The 24,596-nt window shown below is 42.3% G+C and overlaps 1 long non-coding RNA gene across 1 annotated transcript; it reads right to left on the bottom strand.

Moving 5' to 3' along the window:
* Positions 1 to 221: 221 nt before the first annotated feature.
* Positions 222 to 24,312, bottom strand: LOC135443081 (uncharacterized). Its single transcript, XR_010438804.1, has 3 exons — positions 24,212 to 24,312; positions 24,033 to 24,141; positions 222 to 334 (listed from the first exon to the last, which is right to left on the bottom strand). It is a non-coding gene; the product is annotated as an uncharacterized LOC135443081 (long non-coding RNA).
* Positions 24,313 to 24,596: the final 284 nt, after the last annotated feature.

Genomic DNA, 24,596 nt, shown 5'->3' on the forward strand with positions numbered 1-24,596 from the left:
CTCAATCCCTTCGCTGAAACTCTGCCTGTGAAAATGGAGAGACTGGCTGCAGAGGAGGCTGTGGATGCTCTCACTCTGTAGCACAGAGGGGATTGCCATCCTTTTCTGCCACTATGCCAATTTAGTTTTCCCCATGGTGGATGTGTAGGGGAAGTCCTGGAGATGTAGAGAGAAGAAAGGGAAACTAATTCAGCTGAAAAAATGCAGGATTTGGACTGTTAAAATAGATTACCTTTGCTTGGATCAAACTTTTTATTTTCTTCTCATTTAAACCGAAAATTCACCTGACTGTAAACATTCCTTTCGGCTCTTCACAAAAATTCCTTCTGTGCTCCTAAAAGAAAAGAAAGACTGGATTCACAAAATAAATGAGTGAGTGGCTGTGGCGTCTACACTGATGTGGTCAAAGGAGGAACATCAATGATAAGTGTTTTGTCAGATTCAGAGAACTTCCTTCAGGTATCTGAAAGAGTATTCCAGCGTCCCAGACAAATTTGGTATTTCTTCCTGTTTTGGTTCCAGCTATATGGATGAACAACCACGCTCTGCTAGACAACCCTTTGTCATCTCCCAGCTTTTTCTTGCTCTTTCTTTAGCTTCCTGAGCTAATAAGAGACACAACTAATGGCCTTGTTGACTACCTGGGTCCTCTGGACAGTACTGGAGGGACATCTGGGCTCCAAGAGCACTCAGTTGCCTCCTAATACCTTGATCACAAACAGTTTGTGCCATGCAAGTTCTCTAGTGAACTGCTTACTGACTAGACTGCACAATTCTTGAGGACTTTCCTATGTTATCACAGAATCATAGAACGGTTTGGGTTGGGAGAGACCTTAAGGATCATTTGTTCCATGCCCCTGACATGGGCAAGGACACCTTCCACCAGACCAGGTTACTCAGAGCCCCATCCAGCCTGGCCTTGAACTCTGAGAGGAATGAAGCCTCGGCAATTTCTCTGGGCAATCTTACAGAGTTGTGGAGGGAATAGCTTCAGTGATGCTGACATTCATCCTGTGTCTGGTGGACTCCCTGAGTTACCCACAGTAGGATATATCCATGTAGCTATAAAATTTTGCTGGATATAGAAATAATGTCTGTAATGATTTCATATTGTATAGTACTTTCAATGGTCAAGAGGTTTATTAAAATACCTGATTTTTTAAAAAATATTTGAATTACAAGAGTACAGAATATGGAATAGCTGCAAAATACTCGAATGCTTTTAGCTGAAGGCAAAAGTGGCTTATAAAAAATCAAAATATGGCAGGAAGCACTGACAGCCTTGCAATTTGAGCATTGTACAGGAATGCCAGCAGCAGCAGCATAATTGCTTTTTTCTAGTTTTTGTTTGGTCCCCATGCTGGCTCATAGTGTTAATCTCCATATGACTTTTTTGTTTCTGAAATCGAATAAATAAAAGAAAAACAAGTTCTGAAGGTACACACTGGTTTTACTTGTGTATGTGCAAGAGGGGGATGGAATATGGAGTGAAATGTAATATACTTAAAGTTGGTCTGAAGCTATTTTGCTTCTACTTGGTGTTAGGGGAAAATAATGTCATTCGTTGTTCCTTGGTTAGAAAAGTAAAAAGAAGTTAAACAGAAATATTTTGAAATTTGTTGAGCATTTAATACCATTAGACTTGGAAGATGGGGATGGTGTACTGACTTACTTTGAATTAAATTCAGATTTATGTGCCAATAAATTTTGAAACAAAAATATAAAAATACTTTTCTTTGAACTTTCTTTTTCTCCATGACTTCTTTACACCCCCCTTCCTTTTTTTTTTTCCCTAGGGGGAGGTTTGCAGGTAGCTTTGCTTGATTCTTGCATGAATTTTTGTGACCAGAATAAGTGATGGAGCAAGCCAGACAGTTCTGTCATGAGGATTTCAATGATGCTCTGTAAATTCTCCAATGTTTCTTTTGCTTTCTTTTTTAAATAAACTGGTTTTTTTAAAACAGCTTATTTTAAAAAGTAAAGCAAAAGATAGTCCCATTTCAATGAGTAAATAAATCAACTATGAACACATTTCTTAAATATGAGTCATTATCCATAGGCAGCTGTCAATGTGAGGCTGTTGCCATCAATTAGGATGCAGAGACTGCATTTCACCATCTGAATGCATGGAACTCACAAACTCAGTATGAGCCAACATCTATTAAATATTTTATAACTTCCACAATTTTAACATTTGGGTTAAACAACTGTTCAGTTACCCAGACTTCACAGAGTTCACCTTGCAGTACTTATGAATGCTTGTCTCAAAGACAGATTTTCAACACTATTGTAAATTCTTCATTAAATTTGAATAGCTGAACTTTTCTTGTCTCAATCATCACTGTTCTGGTGAGATGCTGCTCCACTGCCATTTGGAGATCAAACCAATCATAAGCATATGGGCAGAGAGACCTCAACAAATGAGAGGCCTGGGCAATCCCCAATCTCATGAAGTTCGACAAGGGAAATGCTGGATTCTGCACCTGGGATGGGGCAATCCTGGATGTGTGTGTAGACTGGGAAATGAGAAGCTGGAGAGCAGTGCCGTGGAAAGGGACCTGGGGGTCCTGGGCAATGGCAAGTTGAATCTGAGTCTGCAGTGCCCTGGCAGCCACAAGGGCCAACCCTGCCCAGGGGTACATGAGGCACAGCATGGCCAGCCAGGCAAGGGAGGGGATTGTCCCACTCTGCTCTGAGCTGGGGCAGCCTCAGCTTGAGTGCTGGGGGCAGTTTTGGGCCCACAATGTAAGAAAATTCTTAGAGAGTACCCAAGGAGGGCAGTGAGGATGGTGAAAGACCTTGAGGGGAAGCTGTGTGAGGAGCAGCTGAGGACACTTGGGCTGATCAGCCTGGAGAAGAGGAGACTGAGGGGAGACCTCACTGCAGTTACAACTTCCTTGTGAGGGGAGAAGGGGGCAGATGCTCATCTCTTCTCTGTGGTGACCAGCAACAAGGAATGGCCCAAAGCTGTGTCAGGGGAGGTTTAGGTTGGATATCAGGAAAACGTTTTTCACCCAGAAGGAGGTTGGGCAATAGAACACACTTCCCAGGGAAGTGGTCACAGCACCAACCTGACAGAGTTCTAGAAGTGTTTGGACAACGCTCTCAAGCACACAGTGTGACTCTTGGGGATGGTGCTGTGCAGGACCAGGAGCTGGTCTTAATGATCCTTGTGGGTCCTTTCCAACTCAGCTAATGCCATGATTCTGTGTTTCTATGAACTAGTGACTGTAGCCATGTTTCACATGAAGTCACTTGGCTTAAGGCTGCAGCACCTTCCCATTGGAGAACACACTGGTGGATTGCCAGAAAACAGAGCAATTCAGAGCATGTAGTGAATTTGAACCAAATAGAACAGAGAAATACTTCAAACAAGGGCAATACAATACCCAGCAAAAATTTTTCACTCAAAGTTGATAATGCCATTATCAACTGCTGATGAAATTAACTTCCTCAGATATAAAGGTTTTCACTTTAGGGTGAATAGAGTCCTGCTAGAACAGTTCAGCCTCATCTCCGGCCATGTAGGTGCAACATGGCAAATCCTGCAGCTCTGGTACTCTGGGGTTTGTGAAATCAGAACACTTCTATCCCAGCATCATAAAGAATCCTTCATTTCTGAAAAACCAGAGGATATGCTTAATGAAGTAGAGGACACAAACTGACAAGAGTGTTGGAAATGGGTGGAGAGGAACCAGCGGATTGCAAGCAGAGTTGGCAGGCAAGGTAGCTGGCCATTAGCCAGAGGGAAATAGAGTGGAGCTGAGTGTTGGCTGTGGCCAGCTGGTGAAAACAAAAATGGAGCACAAGGAAGTGCTAAAATCACAATCTCAGGCAAGACAGAATTTGATGTAACTCAAGTTACTCTTGAAGCAATAAACCTTAAAAAAATAATCAACCCTGCCAGCACCATACGTTATGGTAAGTGGGTGAGACATAGAAAATCCCTTGGCTTCCAAGGCCTGTAAGAAACTCTGTAAGAGTTTCCAAGGCCTGTAAGAAAGCTTTTCCAGGAACAAAGACCAGACATAAAACAGGAGAGAAAAACAAAATGCTTTTATAGAAGGAGTCAGGGCCTGAATTTTCCCGGTTTGCCTTTCATCATCAATTAGAAAAAGTAAATTTTAAGTTCTTCTGAACAAATAGCAATGTGCATTGGTATAAACAGCCATGCATTTAGGAAATGATTGCATTTTCCTTTTGAATTCCAAGTTCCAGTCCCTCCCACCCTACAATGTTTTCTCAGTAGCCTGCTACCAACATCATTAAAAATGGCAAACATAAAAATTTCAGATTTTCCAATATTTTTGTGCAATGTGAAGTTCTGCTAATCCTGGCAGAAGCCTTCCCTAGCTAAGAATGAGGATATTTCACATCCATTAATACTTCCGTACTTCTCCTTTGGGGATCATATTCTCCTGACTAGCAGAAATCCATTATTTAACTTTATAAAAACTTGCCTCTTGTTGATTCCTGATATTTTGCTGAAGGAATCCACATGCTCTAATCATGCTTTTTTACTGGTTTGCAGAGAGGGGATGGCAGGGGATGTGTGTGTGTGTGTGTGTGCGCGTGTGTGCATGTGTGCGTGTGTTTATGCATGAAACAAAATGGATTATGAATTTTAAAATTGCCAATTATGTTGCATCACACAGCTCAGAGCACTGGCACAATGATGAGCCCCAATCCAGATTTTTCAGCTTAAATGGCTTTACATTCAAGCAAGCAAATTAACCATAAAATAAAGGGGGGGTTTTACAAAATATCCCAAGAAAGAATAAACTGCAGATAATAAGCACCAATCTGGTGTTGAATGCTGCCCAAGATACCAATTGTTTTAAGTCACGACAAAGACAGCTGAATGCTCATCTTGTGGGTATAGAGCATGGATGATTGCTTGCCATGAGTATCTTCTCTCACAAATAACAGTTTTTTCGCTCTTAATTTTCTGCTAAATTGGAAGCTAACTGCTTCCCACATTGTCGTTGGAGCACCTGCAGCTGTGCTGGATTTCTGCGCACCATTTCTTTTAGGTAAAACAGCACTCCACTTCCTTGAGCTCATCATTATGTTTATGTCTTCCTTTCATTGCGCTGCCGCACTAATGATTCAGGCAGGCTGGTCAGTCATTAAGTGACAAGCAAATGATACCATATGCAACGTGTGACTAATCGGTCTGAACAAATGAAATCACAGACTTGCTTTTCCCATCATTCATTTCACAAACAGTAGCAATGTGGTGCACAGCAGGTAGTTCAGTTAAAACCAGCCTTGTAAAACAAATTTCCCGCAGCCGTTTAAGTGCACTGTGATGGATTCAATGCTTTAGCAACCAGATGATGCCCAGGGGAACGAGGGATGGTTTGGGCGAAGGGAAGTAGGGAGGAGGAGAAATGCTCTGTACATACATTACAGTAATTGAAGGTTTAGTTACCTTATTGGTTTGGGTACTTTGTTTGTATGGATCACAGAAATGACTACTGGATTACCAAACCCAAAACATACATAATATACCCAGTGCTTGTCAAGAGAGAATACACAGCTCTTTAACTAAAAGTTCCCCAAAGATGCATATTTCATGCAGATCTAAGCAAAATTATCTCTGATAGCTATAGTGGGAAGACATACATATGCAAAAGTAGAACTTACATTTTTTTTTTCCTGTGCTCAAAATGCCTTTCATTGATTTTAATGAGATACTTTTTTCAGCAACACCACCATTAAAATACTTAATATTGAATGTATTTAACACTTACATTAAAAAAAAAAGATATAAAAATTAACCCCAGTAAGGCCAAATGTACACAAATAATGCCATCTGCTATCATTAAAATTTTGCTAATACTAAATTAAGGCCCTAAGTAGCTAAAGCCATTTCCTAAGTGTCTAGATGAACTGGGTTTCTTTGGTATGGTTATATGCTAGTTCAGAGTTACAATACCGTCCATATCTCACCAAGAAGTTAACAAAAAAATAATTTTGAGCTTTATACATTAACTTCTTCAGCATGAACATGAAGTCCTGTCTGTCCTAAGTATGTTCCTCCCATCCTTTACTCAAAACTACTTTTCATAGCTGAAGAAACCCCAAAAATAAAAATAACTCAAACCAATCTATTTTTTTAAGGCAAATAAACCATGAAAACACAAGAGCATGGTAAAAGGTAGAATATAGATACATTTACTTAACCCAAATCAAGTCTTGGAGGGGTTACAATCATAGCTAATGAGAAGACACAAGATGAATTTCTTTAGTTGCTCATGTACCATTGACAGGAGCCTAGATAAGAAAGAACAGGACTCATTCATCTTCCAGCATATATGTCACTCCACAGGTATTTCTGAAACCTTGTGGAAATATTTGCATAATTAGAATGTAAAGCCAATTCTTAACGAGGATCGAACAGTCACAGGGTACCCCCTTTTGACCTTCTTTGTCAAAGTAACTTTGTGGGTTTCTGAGTCACTGACAGTTCAGAGGCTGAGGAGGAGGAATGCTCACAGATCCATACTCCAACAGTGAAAACACACAGGGGGAGCAGGTGGCAGTTTTTGCACTTCACAGTGGATGACCACCTTCCACAGCATCCTTCTGAGACAAACTAAAGTGCAAAGCTGAGCTCATGGAGAGAGAGCACTTGGGTAGTTTGTGGAACAAGCAAGGAATATACACATTTGTATTTATAAATCTGGAAATTAAACCTGCAGCATGTCTTTATGAATAGGCAAATGGCCCAGCAAAACACTAACTTACAGTAAAACCTTGGAGTCCTGGTGGACAGTGGAAATGTAGATATCTTTGCAGCATACTACCATTGGCAAAAGGCTAATGTGAACTGCCCATATTCCAAGAAAGAGCTGTCACAGAGCTGTAGAGAAGTTAGATTTTCTTTTCTTACTGTCACACTACCTACAACTCTTTTACAATTTAAGACCCATGTTGATTAAATGATCAAGCAAGCGCCCTGCAGTCAAACCTGCCATACAGCACAATCTAGATATTCACAGAGCAGATAAAAACCTAAGGTGTTACTTAATAAGCTGTGTAAATCTCTGTAGGAGAGCTGTAAGAACAGCCAGAACAGATCAAAACAAACATCAGTTCAGACAAATATCACCTCTCCAAAAGTACCAGACATGGACATCTGGAAAAGAGGTTATGAGGACAGAAGAAATTTATACTTCTCTCTATAGTCTCCTGCCCCAAACCCATTTTCAGTTCCGGGATTTTTTAGTGCCTCATGTTTTTATGCATTTAACAATCAGACATGGATTTCTCTCTCATGAATATGTTCAATATCCTGTAGCAACAAAGTAGCAAAGAAATAATAAGATCTAAAAGCTGGAAATGCAAGTTCAGCATATTTAGGGTATGGATTTTGCAGTTGGAAAAACTAAAAATTGCAATGTTGTAATGAGATTTGTGGGCCACTAATGAATCCTAAATCAATTTGACAAATATCTGCAAAAACTTACTCTGCCTTAAAGGGCTGTTTAGGCAACCACCCTCTATGACCTCAGAAGTCCCCATGTAGGCTAAAGATGTTCTGCCTTGGTTCTATTTATTGATGTCACTCCAGTTCTACAGTTTCCACATGGTATCTAGCTACTGCTACAGTTTGTAAAAATGCCTTTCAGGAGTCAAACATTTCTGCAACAGTTGTTTATGGGTTTTGTTTGTTTATTTTCCCAGAGTTGCTGTTCATTGTTTAAGTCATTGCAAGAGGGAGGAATAATACCCATTGCCTGTTTCTAACACATTTTTTCTTTATCATGCCCAGAAGCTTTTGACACAGGATGTCTCATTCATATCCTATTTCTTCAGAGAAAAGTAAGGCATGAATATCCCAATTGCAACAATTGTGGGATTTCATAGATGGCCACATACCATTCAATATAATTTAGTGCTTATCTGCATATATGTTTATCTACTTATTTATTGCTATCAAGTACAGATTGCAAGTTGTAGGACACAATGATGTACCTTTTACACATCTCTGAAGAACCTTTTGAATCTTTTATAGAATAGGAAGTGATAAAATGGGACAACACGAGGTAAAAATAACTTTTAAAACCAGCATTGCAAACTAAAAATCAATACTCAGACATTTCCTAGTTGACTTTTGTTTCTTTCTCTATTTTCTTTTAAATAACACCATTAAAAGGAAGAATTACAATGGAAGATGCCCCCCATGGTTTTCTGTCAGATGCTATCTTATTTGTAAATACTTTTTGTGGTTTAATTATTCCCTTTGTTGTTATTATTTCCCTTGGTTAAAGAACAAGCCTCGAAATTGTTCTGTGATCTCTATATCTATGCAGATGAGATTTGAAAATTAAGGAAACTTGCATTAGCTACATAATTAAGTGCATAAAGAGGTCTGCTACACTCTTTTGCGTGTTTTTATTACTTCCAAACACATATAATATGAAACATTTGGGGGTTTTAGGATTTTCAGAAATATTTTTGGCAAAAGCCCTACTTACATCAAGTTGTGTAAGCAAGTGATAAATTGCTGCTTTAGTAGAAAAGCTTTTAGCTTTTCAGTCCCACTGCTCCTGTCCATTTGGCATTACACCTTCAGCCCTTTCACCTACTTTAATGAAATATACAGCTGTCTTTACTTATGGCTTGTTTTGTACAAGCATCCCTGGAGTGTGCTGTACAAAACTGAGGTCATGAGCAAGAAGATTGTAAAAGGAACAAATCAGAGTACACCTGGGACTGGGAATGTCATATTGCTTGTTTCTCACTCTTATGAAACCTTTCAGTCCCCACAGAGGTTATTAGGAGTCTTTGAACGCAGAGCTGCTATGGTACAGTTTGTCAAAGAGTTATTATGGCACTAATCCTGTAGACAGATAAGAGAAGAAGTAACAGGTCATTTGATTCTCATCTCAGTGTGTGCTGTCTATATGTGTCTGAAGGTTCAAGGATGAAAATTAGCCCATTAACACAGAGGACATCCTCCTCTTAGAGTGTGTTCACAGGGAATGTTGGACAGGGCATGTGCTTCCTCCAGACAGCCAAAAAATTGCTGGATGAAAAGGTGTCTTCCCCAAAATCTTTAGAGATGGGACTTGTAAGCACAGCTAAGAAGGATTTTACAAAAATGCCCTCAAATTGTCAGTGGAAACAAAGATGAAAACATAATTTATTTTTACGTGATTGCCCAATTTGATTAGAGGCTGCATAGGAAACAGCCTGGGTTCCTGCAAAGGAAACTGGTTTCAAGGCAAGTGACACTTCATGTGTCTGTCAATATCCAACACAGCCCCATCTTCATTTATTTACTTGTCCCACCATGAATTCTGCTCTGCTCATACCTTTGGGGCTCTATCACCAAAAAGATACAGAAATGCTGCACATTTTTATATCCCAGAGCTCAGAAGGGCCAGATTTTTGTTTGAACATAGCTCAGCCAGCCATCATGACAAGGAAGGTCCCCTGAGCTCAAGAACTTACAGGGGAGACAACAAAAGAGGAAAGCAGAATTTTTTTAGCACAGACATAAATGCCAGGAAGACCCTGTCCCTGTTTGATGTGCAGCTCACATAATCTTTCCACTCTCTTGCTGTGCCAAGTGTCTCACTGTTGAATTTTCAAACTCCAACAAAATGTTAAATGCCATACCCCAGAGAAATGCTTTCATCAGGGCTGCCATTTGAGGAGAAAAATACAGCTCTCCAAACACACATACAGAATCAGAGAATTCTAGAATTGTTTGGGTTGGAAGGGACCTTATAACGATTGCCTAGTTCCAAACCCCCAGGCTGCTCAAAGCCCCATCCAGCCTGGCTTTGAACACTGCCAGGGATGGGCCACACACAACTTCTCTGAGCAATCTGTGTCAGTGCCCCACCACCCTCACAGTGAAGAACTTCCTAATATCTTATCTAAACCTTCCCTGTTTCAGTTTAAAGCCATTACCCCTTGTATGATCACTCCATGCCCTTGTAAAAAATCCCTCTCCACCTTTCATTACCTATGGGTAATGAAAAGCTCCTATAAAGTCTCCCCAGAGCCTTCCCTTCTTCAGACTTACTACCCTGACTTCCCTGAAGGTTATGTGGAGTTTTATCAATTCAGTTTCCTTGCACAGGGCTACATGAAATTTGAAAGGCTCCAAAAGCTTTTAGAAATGTATAAAAATTAATTTGCAAATTCATGTGTGTTTATTATCTTGCCTAGAAACTGCCCCCTGGTTTGTACTACCATTGGGAAAGTACTAAAATTTAAAGTGTGTGTGGGGTCCTTTCAATCTTAAACACAACTCCAAATGCATGTAAAAAAGATGTGCATTTCTGAACAGATGAATGTAGACTGAGTTCCTCTCCCATTCCTTATCATGCTACTTTACACTCTCATCAGGCTTTTTTCAGGAAACCTGAAGTTTCCCTTAAGTTTTCCTTCTTACCAATGTCTTATATTGGCAACCGCTCTCAGATTACTCATCTATTTTCTTCAGTCATTATGGCACCAGCAGATCTCAAAATTCTCTTCTTGTGCCCAGGTATCTGTGGAGTTCAGGTTTCCCAAGCCATTTTAGCCTAGTTTTCTAAAAAAGGAAGATTGATGCAATTGAAACTTTCAGCTACTGCTCAATTCCCCAATTTTATCTCTAGAATTCTACAGCCAACTGCAATTAAATTTGAAATCTATATATATATATTTATGAAATAGATTTATCATACATTTTCTGAAAAGTTGCAGCTGGAGAGAAGGAACTGTCCCAGGTTATCATCTTCCCTCTTTCCCTGAAAATCTGTTGAGTGAACTCTGCCCATTTTCCATTGGGCTTTTCCTAGCCAGAGTCAAACCAGACAACCTGTGCCCACCAAGGGATGAGCCATGAAGGACATAACCTGATGGTCTGAGGGTGCTGAGCCCTGGGGAAAGCTGGCATGGGGAGAATCAGGGCCAAGGACAGAGGAGAGGGAGGTTGAAAGTAAAATGGGGGAAAGATACAATCTCTATTGTAGTGGACATGAAAGGATTGGAGATAGAGAAATTAACATGGAAATTGCCAATTTAATTAACTGAAAACCAGCTTTCATTAATTTCACTGTTCACAGAACAGTGTTTAACAAAGAAATTAGTATTCAGCAACTCAGTGATGTGGTCTGAGGAGAAATGGAAAGAAGTGAAATTTACTTAAAAAATTGAATTTTGCTAATGTAAAACTAACTTTAGCCTTATTGGTATCATTGGCATTTGCAGCCCCATTTATTAAGGAAACCATGTCCTCATGCAGAAACTGCAGGCAAAAGGTAGCTCTGCTGCCCAGCTGTAACCCCAGCAGTCAGCACTGCAGGTGTTTTGTAAAAATGAAAGTCTTGGAAGCGGGAACAAGAAACTAATCTGAAAAGTTTTTAAAAAAATGCAGAACTGGTTGTGATCCTGCTGCACTCCCACAGAACATCTTGAAATCACTTTGCAAAAACCTGCTGCTTCAGAGAGGTGTGAGAGGCATCACCACAAAGATGGAGAAGGAAAAGAATAGCCTGTAAGAGGAAAACAAACTTTCACCGCTGCCCTCCTTCCCCAAAGGCAGGGGAAGGGCATCCAGAAGGGCATCCATGTATTTTTCTCCCATTGCTTGGATGAGATAAGCACAGCCCCAATTAAGTAATTTTGTGCAGCAAGCACTTGTATTTGCCACTGTTCAGAGGGGTCATTAATCCCAGTAGTTTTGACTTTTTGATTTACGAGTAGATAATCTAATTTATAGAATTGACAGTAGTCTTTAGCAAGCTTGCTGTGCAGCTCCTGGCCTTTCACAAAAAGAAAGCACTTGTTTAGTTTGATTCTTTTTTTTTTTCTCCTAAAGATGTATATACACACATATATATAGCACATTTTACAGGTTTGGCATTATAGCATTTAATTAATAAAAATTCATCACCTCTACTGAAAACAGACATAATTTTACCTAAATACTGCAGAATTTCCCTACTGCTGGTGTGTGACATTTTTAGAGAGCAGCAGGTTGGATCTGAAAACACATAGCAGGGCTTGTGCTGTATCAAGTACAGAAAACAAACCAAAAGAAGCAGTTCAATTTCCAGTGCTGTCTGCAAACACTGCCCTGCCAAATTGCATGGAAATGGGCAGAAGGTTTGATATGCAACACCAGAAGGGAAATTCTCTGCAAAATTTAGAGATGACAGCAATATTTCTCCTTATTTTCTGCTCTTTAAAGAAAATATATTGTCCTCGCTTTCCTCCTCCCCACAAAAATACCCTTTCTTTTTCTCCTCTCCTGACACCCTTTAATTAATGCTGTTTTTTGGGTGACACAGTGCTCTGTGGGTGTGTGGCTGAGTGGATGCCCACCCCTGCTGAGGGATGAGGCTCCCTGTGGAGCACCAACAAAGGCCCCGGCACCCTCCCAGCTGGGCTGCTCTGAACAGCTCACCCTCCCTCTGTGAGAGATGTGCGAGTGCCTGCGTGTGCCAGATCAGGAGAGGGACATACTCGTGCCTGGATGTAAATACAGATGTAAATACAGCACATCTCCAGCAAAATTCAGAATGTTACAGGTATTGCTAACCCCAAGTGGGATGTTATCCTTGCCAGTAAGCTGGGATGCAAACATTGTCAATGTTTCTCCACCAAGGCCAACACTGCACCAAAACAAAATGAACAGAAGGTGCCAAACAGACGTGGGACCTGCTGCCCAGGACCCTGCCTGTCCTTAGGGCTGCCTGGGCATCCACAACCCACTGTGGGAGACCAGTAACTGTGGATGCAACAGCCTGCTCAGAAAGCAAGAAAATGGGCTTCCTTTTCTCACAGTGGACTTGTGAGACTTTTTAGGGAGTTGTAAAAAAACTATGGTACATGTTGGTATAAACAACCTGCAGGTGGTGTTTTCCTACTCTGTTTTCCTATTCTTCTCAAGGACTGTTTGTGAGAAAGATGTTTTTGTTAGTTAGCCAATCAAGTAGAATGTGTCAAATCTGTCTGTAAAAGAGAGGATTTTTCATATTAAACACTCCTCCTGCAAACCAGCCTTCAAGTGAATTTGTGCCATTTCTGGCTCAAGGGTGACAAGTAACTTTGGAGGAGGAGATGGACCAACAAGGTGTGGGCTGCTGGGAAGAGTCTTGAGCTTCAAAAACTAAATTTCAGCAGTGAAAGCATGAAATCCAAAAGGCACTGAAACACAAATGTGTCACTGATGCCAACAGAGACTTGATCAACAAACACCTAACTCACCTACACAAATTTATACGGGTTGGTACTCAAAGCTAATACCATGTAAAATTTCAGGTAGCAGCCACAACAGTAACTTGATCCTGATATTCCTGACACTACATCTGATACATTAACATGAAAAATACCATTCAAACAATGCTTTCTTCTCAATTTTCTTTCAGCTGAATTCTTATCATGTCAGATACACTCAAAAGGGTGCAGGTCACTGAAGCAGAGGTAAAACCCCGCTAATGCTGCTTGATGTGCAAGGGGACACCTGTTTACCTGGGGCACAATGGTGCAAAGCCTTCAGCATTCTAATACATATGAATAAAATTGTGAAGTAATCTACATTTTAATTGTGCAGTCTGTCACTTGCAGGAGTATTATCTGAAAAATAATCACAGAAAAAGATCTGAACTAGCACTGCTGTACTCAGTCAAATTACACAGGGAAAAATAATTCCCGAGGATATATTATATGGAGCAGAGCCCAAGTTCTTAGTTTTGCTCTTTTAAAAATAAGGAAGCACTTACTGACTTGCAAGAAGTTTTAGGGACTCTAATCTAAATCTTTTGACAAGTTTCAGATAGAAGAAATTGTGTTACCAGAGCAGAGCTGTCCCTGACACTCTGATGCCTGTGTGCTGGAAGAGCTGCATGGTACAGGTTGTGCTCACTGAGTTGTACAGGCCATATTCCCATTGCACCCTGTGCTGTATCCTGGTGTGTGTTCAGTCTGTAACATCCTGCGGGTAGCTGTTCCAACATTGAAACCTTGAGTTAAACTCATGATATCTGATAATTACTACACCAAATGTGAAGGAATCTGGATGACTTTCCACTCTGAAACAGAGTTAAACAGAGCTCCATGCCATTTTCAGTAACCCAGCAAAATGGTAGATAAAGATTTTGCATGATGCCTCTAGAGAAAGCACAAGCACAGAGAATTTAGGATGTATGTGGCAACTGAAGGGCTAATCTCTGCTGAAGACCCTGATCTGAGGTTTAGAGGGCAGAAATTCAGCTCCCAACTCTGTCACACCCTGCAAGAGTGATTTTCAGCTAAAATCAGAGCCAGTAAAAATCCCAGATGCTTTGAAGTGAGAGCTTGCTTCCAAAGCCAGTGCTGGCTGTCAGCACTTGGGAGGGATCTCCCAGCAGTGTGGGGGCTGACCAACATGCTGACAGGAGGCTGAGGGTCAGGCTCCTGCCCCCCGTGCCCCACGTTCAGGCTCCCTGCTGGAGAGCAAGTGCCACTGTCCCCCACAGCCCCAGAGCAGCTGTGCCCCTGTCAGAGAGTGAATAAACCTGCTCCAGCAGTGCCAGGGCTCCTCACCAGCACCTGCAGCATGAGAATGCCATGGCTGGAGAGATGAAACAGGAGGTTTGTGCTGTGTTTCCTCCTCACTGGAAAGGAGAGCAAAACCATGTCTTACACCTCCTCACATCCTGCCTGGCCTGAATGGCATGCTCTTCCACTTCCTTTGATGTCAGAGGGAAAGACATGAGATTTGACTTTATGGTCCAAGTCCTTGGGCATCTCCTGGGGCTGGGGAGTCCTGGATGTCTGACCTGGTGTCCACAGGACCTAGTAGAAGAGCCACTGAACAAATATGGATAAAGCTTGGAGCACAGGACCAATTCCCAGGCTCCCCTTACTGCTTCCCACCACACAGCAAAGAGCCTTTAGCAGGATACAGAGTCTGGCTCCCTCTTGTGCTCTCTCCTTTTAACTAATTCATTTAGGAAATACAATGCAGTGGAATATTTTTAATATGTGGCTTAGAGGTACTAATAACCTTGGGCTGAGACCCTCATTCATGCTGCCATGATCTTGAAACCTCATTCAGGTAAGGAGTTAAATTTCTCAATTTGGGCAAGCATGCTTTTGGACAGGAAAAAAACCCTAAACAAAGGTGGAATAGGATTGCCAAAACAGTTTTCACAGCTTGAGACATGACAGCGTGAGATGCATGTGCACAGCTGGGTAGGGAAAGGACTCCTCTCTAGAGATGCCTATTTCAGCCCTCTGCCAGGTATAGGTTAGGAATTTCCAAGGGAAGAAGCACAAGCAGTAAGACATGACATTTCTAGAGTTTTACAGAAGGTGTCATTGTTGTGCTGTTCCATTTAACAAATTTCTCTCTAGTGTCCAGGGTGCTGCAAGTCACTGCAGAACATTAATTCTTTCTCATTTTCTTTCATCTTCAGTCTATCCCATATTAAGCACAAGGTTAAATATTTCCTGAAAGAGAATTTAACTATACATATAGGCAAATATCACAGACTAGTCCTCCACTTCATTTCCTTTCAAGGAGGATTAATCAAGTATGTGTGTGTGTAATCTCACAGAATCTAACATTAAATCACTGGTAGTAAAGGAAAATCTCTGTTTTAACCGAGTGTCAATAAAAAGCAGGTTGGAGAGGGTGTGACAGTGGTTATAGAATGTTACCTGCACTCTTTTGCCATGTCCAACATTCCTGTGCTTGGTAATGTTTGACACAACACTGGGAATACAGAAGCTCCCAGGACCAAACGTGGTCCCAGCCATGAGGAACCTGCTGGTTACACCTCTTCAGCAGTGTCACACAGGTTATCACAAATACCCCAAGGACTGTGCCTTTCTGAAGGCTGCCTGACATCTTACCCAGAGAATTGAAGCAGAGGAAGTCACTGACGGATAAAAATAAAGAAAGCCTAAAATAGCTTCTGCTGTGGGTGCTGAGGAATGACCCAGAATGCCAAATGCCCATGCCTTACTGTGATTTTACACACTTGCAGCTTAACCATCATAACCTGCATCATCCCTGCTACGAGCACTGCTGTGGCTGTGTCTGGTACTTTTGCTCCAGCACTTTTGCTTCAATTGACCTGCTATGATGATGCCATTTTCCCAAATCAAGTCCTGCCATAGACAGTTACCTCAGCCACAAAGGATTTTTCACTCCACACAGGCTTTCAGCAAAACAAATGTGAAGCCATGCCACAGAAGCAAGAGCAGAGCAATGTCAAGACCACCTTTACTGGAGAGAAATGGGTCACTCAAGACTCTGCTACTGAGTGAAGAAAAGTCTCATTGAGTTCCCTGCCAGAACTAAAATTAGTCTTTCCTGGTCTGCAGTCAGATTTTTGAAATAGTGAATACTGATGCATGTGGTTTTCAAATGCAGGATTTACCTGACATCTCACACAGATTTGGCATAAGAGCCAAAAACTTATGACAGAGTATCTTTATAATACTGTAAGGCTCCCTCCCATGTGAGAGGGACTGAACAGATATCATCAACGTTTGGAATAGATATCATCAACATTTGGAACAGACATCATCAATGTCTGGAACTGCTCTTGCCCAGGTCAGAGCAGTTAAAATGCATTGCCAGCTCTAGTGGGATTTAAACATAGGTAGTCCTCTCTCAAGCAAAGGAGCCCCTAGATGGCATTGTGAGACTCCTCTTTCACTCACCAGCGCTGAGCCGAGATGGGATATTCCCTGCCTTTTTGCTCCTTTTTATTAAAAAAAATCCCCTAACCACCCCAAAATAAAAACACCCAACCAAAGAGAATAAAATAATAAGCAACAACAAACAAATTAAAACCCTAAAACAATGACTACAGAAGCTTCAGTTTATATTTCTTAAGATCACTTGCATGTTATATATTTGAAATCAAGACAGGAAACTTGATCTTTGCTCCATAGAAACACCTCTTTGTAGATTAAAAGACAAGCCAATATGTCTTTGTTATAAAGTACACTTGTACTATTATCGGCTTTGTGCAACTGCAGTTCTGCCTCAGGTTGGTGCCATTATGACATATTCAAATTGTCTTGCTTGGCCAAAAAACATTTAGGACCACCACAGCTCCTTTTTCCTAAAGCACTTTGCTTACACTCCTTGAGTGAGCTTTAGAAAAGATCCTGTAAGGTAGTCAAACATTAGTCTTTCTACCATAAAATATTTAGGATAGAAATAGGACAGATATTCAGTTTATGTTGCCCTGAACTGCTCTCTTCTCCATATTGTGGCTGAGGATTTAAAAAACAGGGGAAAAGAAAGCAAAAATTACTCCTGCTTCAAATTAAATATATTTTTAAAATATTGCTGTTTTACTGGTAGTGATCAGTAAGGAATGGTGTAGCAGGAACATTTGGATATTATTGTCATGTACAGAGCTCACAAATGGTCGCTCTCCTGTCTGAGACACTTCACCCTCTTTGCAGGGTGTTCACAAGGGCAGGAATAGGGAAAAAAAGCCAGAGGAAAGGACAATGATGGGAACCAAAAGAACATCAGAAGACTTGCCCAGAGTGGTAAAAGCAGGAACTAGATTTTGGCCCTGGGTCAGTGTCTTCCTAGACACTAAACCTCCAGGGCTGAAAAGCAAGGTTAAGCAATGCTGCCTTGCTCAAACGTGCCCACACATTGATTCCTATGACCAGCAAAATTCCCACTGGGCAAGAACTGACAGGAATCAGGGAAGAGTTAACTTCTTGCTGGCCACAGAGCACCACAGGGATGAAAAGCAGTGCTGCAGCTTCCTGTTTTACCTCCCCTCATCTATTCCAGCTGCCTTTTGAGTTCCCTCACAGACATATATTTATTTCCGAACTCTGACTCTTCCAGGTTTGGTCAAATATGTCTCAAGTACCTAGAAATCTATAAGGGATAAGAAAGGGCAAAAAAAAGAGAAAAAAATATCAGTAATTTTTCTTTAGAAACTAGGTTAAAACCTAGTTTTTTCCCCTCAATTGTAAGTTCCTTCTCTTACAAGTACTCTCTATGACTCCAGGAGTGACTGCTGGTATAAAGGAGAACACAGCTCAAAAGAAAAATTTAGTGGCATAGTTCCCTAATCTGACAATCAACTGATGGCTCAGCCCTGTGCACAAGACAATATTCTAGGTCAAGTTACCGGTTTTTTGGCCATAGTATTGATTTGTTGGCATTCAGCCTGAGATTCTACAAACTAAGAATAAAAAGTAGCCACCCTTCTTTCAATCAAGTGGTTAATAGAAAAAACTAAACCAAACAAGCTAAATGCTACTAGACCCCAAACTATTAAGAGCTGGTTGGTATTTTGGCAAAATAAGAGACCCAGGGAATAAACCACTGTCAATGGCAAGCCATTGAGGAGGATGCAAAGGATCAGACTGGAAATGTGCCTACCTGTGGCCAGTGAGGAGGCCCCACAGTGGGAACAGCCCCAGGAAGAGGAGGATCTGTGGCTACCCAAGCAGGTTGCTCCAAGGAGCCTAGGAAAGGTGCAGCACCTTTCCTCAGCTTCCAAAATGCCTCCTCCATGCTTGCAGCTATGGAGTGCATCCTCTATCTCCATGCAAGTCACCTTCCCTACCCATAAAACCACCTCATTTCCCCAGAGCAGGCTCATCCAGCCAGTCAGCCAGCACAGGGGGCAGACAAGGCAGAGGAGAAGCAGCTGCAGAAAGTTCACCATCTGGGATGGGCTCCCTGCTAAAGAAGAGGGGGGTTTTCCAAGTCACACTGATTTCCTCAAAACAAAGCCGTAAATGCCTCGAAGTCCACAGAATAGAGAGCGTAAACAACACCAAGCAGAAAACTGAGCATTTCTCTGGAGACAGAGAGGCTGGGGCAGCCATCCAGGAGGAGCCGGTGCCCTGCTGCCCTTCAGCTTCCAGCTGTCTCCATCAGGCCCTTGCCTCTTTTACCTTCACTGGCTCTGGTTTAGGGAGCAGCTGCAGGGGAAGCGCCAATGGTTTGGAAGTGCCCTAGGATGGATAAGGCTCCATCTGGGTGGTGCTCTAGTGCCATTTGACCTTGGCCACGGCTCTCTGCCTCTCTGAGGTTTCTTCTCCTTAAAACAGCAACTCCTCTCTGTCTCCTGGTGCCTTAAACTGCTGAGCATTTTCTGTTTGCCTTCAAAGCCCTCTGAGTGGCCCTCAATGAATAAGCCCCATTGAAAGTCCTGCTTGCTGCTGTCCAGGAGCACTCTTCTCCCCAAGTCCACAAAAGAGCAAGTGTCAGCAGTCCTGTGATGGACCCCAGGCTGTCACTGTGACCACAGCTGCAGTATCAAGCAAGTCTGGGGAAACCCCCAGTGAGCTGCATCAATGGTAGGGTAAAGCACAAATACCCATGCTGTCTGTGAAGCTGAAATATGAGGTTTACTATGCAGAGGAGGCTTGCCTTGTGTATGACAACAAAATGCTCCTGTCTGCAGCTGTGCTCCTTGGGGGTACCACTGAGACAGAGAACAGAGCCACACTCTACCCCCAGCCTGCCAGGAGCACTTGCACAACAGCACCTTCAGAAAAAAACTCACTCCTTGAGCTTGCAAAATCCATCCTTTGGCTAAACAGTGGATTCAGCCTCACGCCATTAACCCAGCAGGATTTGCTTGCTTTTGTCAAACACGCTCAGACAACTTTGCAGCATGTTTGGAGAAGCTGCCCCAGACCAAATGCTCTTGTGATAGATGAGTAATGTGTTGATTGACTCTCACAATTAACAGACAAATGTCATGTATATAGGTTAAGATAAGTTTTATAGATTTATAGTTGTGTTTTACCCCCTCACGTGGTTATCTAGGGACAGCTGGGGTTGGGATATCTGGGAGAGTCAGCTTGTCACTATGGTGACATCTGACCTCCAATCAGGATTTGAGGAAGAGATCTCCATCACTGGACAGTGAAGATGGGGTTGATGGACAGAACTTTGTGAGGGGTTAAAGGGTTAAAAAGGGAAAGCCTCTGTTGTGAGGGGGCTGAGCACATGGCAGGGAAAATCTTTTGCTCTCTGCGCCTGTAACCTTTTTTTTTTAATTCAGTCTTCTGTTGTATTTTTGATAAGGTTTAATAAACCCTCCTAAACTATGAAAAGTGAGTAGCTACTTCTCACACTCTCACTACAGCCAACAGCTTTGGATGAGATGCTGACTCCAGGGACTACTGACAGATGAGAAGGCAGCAGTCTTTATTGCAATTAGCATCTCTCCTAAGTGAATGTGCACTCTCATCATAAAGCCTGAAAGTTAAACCCAGGGAAGAACATGCACAAAAAAAGCTGAACAGATAATTCCATCAGTCCACTTAAATGGGAATCTGAGTCAAAAAATCTAATAAAATGGGGTCAGTGGAACACAGAGATGACAGAGGAGCCTCTCACTTTGCATTATGTCCTGCAGTCCCTCAAGGTCATGCCAGCAGTTTTGATGCAATAAACTGACTCTGGGCACAGGATTTCACCACTAGATGTCAATGGTATTCTGAGTTTTTGAAAGGGAAGATACTGTTCAAAGCAGGTTAACTGCAGGAAAAGTTTGTTCTGGCTGACACCAGCCAACCACAAGTCAACCAAACTCTTTGCTTGGTCGGGATGTTGATGTACTCCTTACAGAGATGCCCCTGATAAGAACCCTGTCTGCCTTACAGTAACATGTGGCTCCAGAAGTTTCTTGTCTGGTTATTTCTGGGAAATTATACCAACCTTCACCATACTACTATCTCTCAATGTCCTCTGAAAACCTTAACATTTAGCTGAAGTCTTTCCTCGTTTGCATGTGTAAAAAGCTGGACCAGGTTCCCTGGAGTCATATAAATTGTTCTGAGCAATCAATCAATTTGCAAAATGCACAGAATTAAATTTGGTTGACTAAACTACTTTATACTCTTCAGCAGAAGTTCCAATTTAAAAGCAAAGTGAATTACATCACTTAAAATTAGGCAAACCTCATCAACTAAGCAGCAAACAAGGGTCTAAATGAATTTTCAGACGTGTGAGTTTTCTTCAGATTTGCATGTTATTTTCCCTTAACAGTACTCCCCTGTTCTACCTCTGCTGTGCTGGACTTGTTCAGTTCCTTCTACACCCTGTCTTATGCCCTTGTGCTAGTTTCTACTAGCACATCATCACTTATTTGTGTTAAAAAGTGACCTCCAACCAACAATGTGCCCTGAAGCTGGAGCATGTAGCTGTAGCCTTGAGCCAAATTCAGTGCTGGCAGCTGGTGTCAGCCACAACAATTTTCATCACTGTGAGTGTGACAGGGCACCCAACACCCAGCAGCTCTGCCTGGTCCTCTTCTGGCACTGCACCGTGATGAGAGTGATTGGCCTTGTATGAAGCCCAGCATCAGCAGCAGATAAAGCAGTTCAGGGTTATTTGCTACATTAAAGTATTTCAGATTGGATTGAGAGACCGTGTTCTGTTTTGCAATGTAACCAGAGACTCAGTCTGACAGCAGACATTGGGGTATCCTGGGTTTTTAAAACCCAGTGGAAATAATAATAGAAGTTCAACTTGATTTCATGCAGTCTTTCTGAATGAGAGGGAGACAGACTTATGACAGCAGCTGTTTTGATTAAAGTTTTTCCAAGCTGCTTGACATAACTTGAAGACTTCAAACTTTTGAAGGCTTTATGGCCTAAGAATTGTCACCTGGAGCTGCTGAGCTGGCTTTCTCAGCAGACACTGGAGTGTTCCACAGTCACCCCCACCAACAGCCACCCTTGATGGGGGCAAGCCCAGTGACCTCAGTAACAGCTTCATTGCTCATGAAGCAACAAAACCTCTGACTAGCATTCCAGAGAGCTCTCACAAACATTTGTCAGGAGCCTCCATAACTTACCAAGGAGATGCTTGATCTGGGGCTTGATGCTTACATTCCTTTTTCATTTCTAGATCTGGAACATCCCTGTTTACATTTGCTAGTAAATTCCCTTCCAGCAATCCCCAGCTCTTTGCTTTCAAGCCATCTGTCACGGCTGGCAGTACCTCTCTCAAGGGACACTTCACCACTTAGGTTAAACAGACAAGTTCTGCCAGTGCCATTTTTCCCTGCTAAGTAGCACTCTCATCTCACTCATTTCCTACAAAGGCAGCCCCACACTCAGCTGGGACAGTGGCAAGACTTTCCTTTTTTTCTCTTTATAACCTTATCTCAAGCACTAGCAGTCACTCTTTCTCTGCTGCAGACAGAAAAGGACTTGAATTCGTGTTAGCAACAGCAGGAGAGCAGAACAAAATACTGCAAGTTTTAGAAGCCCTGACAATTTTCTGCAAGAAAATGTATTTGAAAGGCCAAGAAATTTATAGCCCATCTCCTTGCACAAACCATTTTTAAGACCTATCTACTCAAGGCAGGCTGCCCAGCCCAGTTTCTGTCCTTAAGTGTGGTTTATCTAATTCTGCTTAAAGGCATCTTCATGTCTTGCTCATGCGTTTCTATAAACTTATACAACTGAATCACATTTTCAGGGTAAAGTTTGGTTTTCCAATCAAATTTTATTCTCAACTATGTTGATTCACTATTCCTTAGCACTCCCAGGTCTACTCTGACTCCTTACCACAGAGATGAAAGGTGAAACCTTAGCCATAGGAGCTACTGGTACTAGGACGGTAAAAAGCACTAAAGGCAGCCCACAAAACACCTTTTATTAGGAATCAGCTCTGCTTACAAGCAAACCCAGCACTATCCACCTCTCCCTGCAAAGTAACAACTTCACCAGCCAAAAATCCCAGAACAATCAATCAGACCCATACAGAGAATAAAAAAGGAAGAGCTTCCTTCTCATCTGCTGCATTTGGGTGACTTCGCAAATGGCTCTTCTCTTTCCTAACCCTAAAATGAGTTTTTCCCTTGGTTTTGGCTGCCTGGTTTCTCTAGAATGGTTATGTTTTTCTTAATGGGGAGGATTGCCTCTACACTGAGATTTCCCCCGGAGAAATCGAACCCGGAAAAGGTCAGCAGCACTGTTCAGGGCTTTCCAGATCACGCTGATAGGAAAGGTAATGTCTTTACAAACAATTTGAGGGGTGAAGGTGTGGATGTTAATGACTTTGAAAAGGGTCTTAATGTCGCTACTAACTTTGGGCAGTAGGTTTGTTGCACAGCCCAGACAGCTTGGCTCCTGAAACAATCAAGGGTCTGCACAAGGCTGAGTTTCTGAGCTTAGGGGTAAAATAATAGATTCAAGGGAGGATACATGGTAGGAGGTTCGAGAAGGCTGTACCTTCCTGGTACCTCAGCCAGTGGGGAAAGGAGCAGGGCAATGTGCGGTCAGGAGTTTGGGATAAAAGGAGACTGTGCCCTCCAAAACCCCGAGAGAGAAAACGTCGTGGGTGTGTGCCTCACTGGACTCTCTCCCTTTATTTGAATAAAGTGGCAGGACTCCTCCTTTTTGGACATAAATCTCTGGCATTTGTGGATTTTCCTGCCAATGCCACTTTCTCTCCCTGGCATGGGAAACAGATGAAAAAGCCATGCTGAAGTCCAGAAAGTTCCCTGAATGCATGGATTTGCATCTCTGCAAGTAAGTGGTAGTACAAACCTCCTGGGGAGACCACCAGCTGCAGCTGCTTACCACTACAATGGGTAGTGAAAATTAAAATTATGCAGACTGTAGCACTGTCATACTTTAAAAGGTTCTGTGGCAGATGCTGCTCAAGGGTGTTAACAGGGGTCTTATGAAATCCCAGAATATTCTGAGTTAGAAGGGACCCAGAAGGATGATCAAAATTTAACTCTTAGATGATTAGCCCCTACTGGGCTCAAACCCACAGCCTGAGCATTGTTAGCACCATGCTCTAACCAACTGAGTCAATCTCAGGGCCATCAACAGGCCTTCCTCCAGACAAGAGGGAATGCAGGAGAACATATCTCTTTCAACAGTTGTTTGTTGGGCCCATCTTTGCAGGCCTCAGTCCTCCAGACTTTAACGACACTGCTCAATTCTTTGAACTCTGATACCACCGCAAGTACTTCCCAGTATTACTGTACCCATGAGTGTAAGGTGCCCTCCCACAAGTCTCCAGTGTGAAATGGTGGGCATTGTAGGGGTGGAAGACTTACCTTCTCTGGGTTTTGCTGTTACATCTCAGTTGCCATCCCATAGCAGCAGACAGCAGGACTCCAGGGCAGAGGCTCTGCGTGGCATGAAAGTCTGCTGGGACGTGAAACACTGCAAATATTTGGGGGGGTTGGTTTTGGGAACATTGTTTTTCTTCCTGAGAAGAGGAAATCATCCCTACCCGGAGTAGAGCAACAGTCCCCATGCAGATCAGTGCTGCTCTGCACGAAGGGCTGTGCTGGCCCCCAGCAAACTGCCCCCAGCTGCTGCCTCTGGGCTCACACAGCTCCTCTAGGAATGGCTCTTCACAGACCCCTCTGATTACTTCAGTTAAAATTCACAGAGCCCCTTAACCACCTCAAATTGCAGGCCTTCACCAGTCAAGCTCTTTTTGTTGGAGAGAGATAGAAGAGCCCTTATTTGAACAGTTTAGCAAGATGGTCTCAAGAGACATATCTGCAGCAACCTCTTCTCGTGACTCTCCTAGCACAACTGGAGCTGTGAGGTAGCTGTCCTCAGCTCCACACCCTGCCATTTGCAAATCATCTAAAAGATATCATCACTCT

Source organism: Zonotrichia leucophrys, chromosome 2 (genome assembly GCF_028769735.1).
Source record: "Zonotrichia leucophrys gambelii isolate GWCS_2022_RI chromosome 2, RI_Zleu_2.0, whole genome shotgun sequence".
NCBI lineage: Eukaryota > Metazoa > Chordata > Aves > Passeriformes > Passerellidae > Zonotrichia > Zonotrichia leucophrys.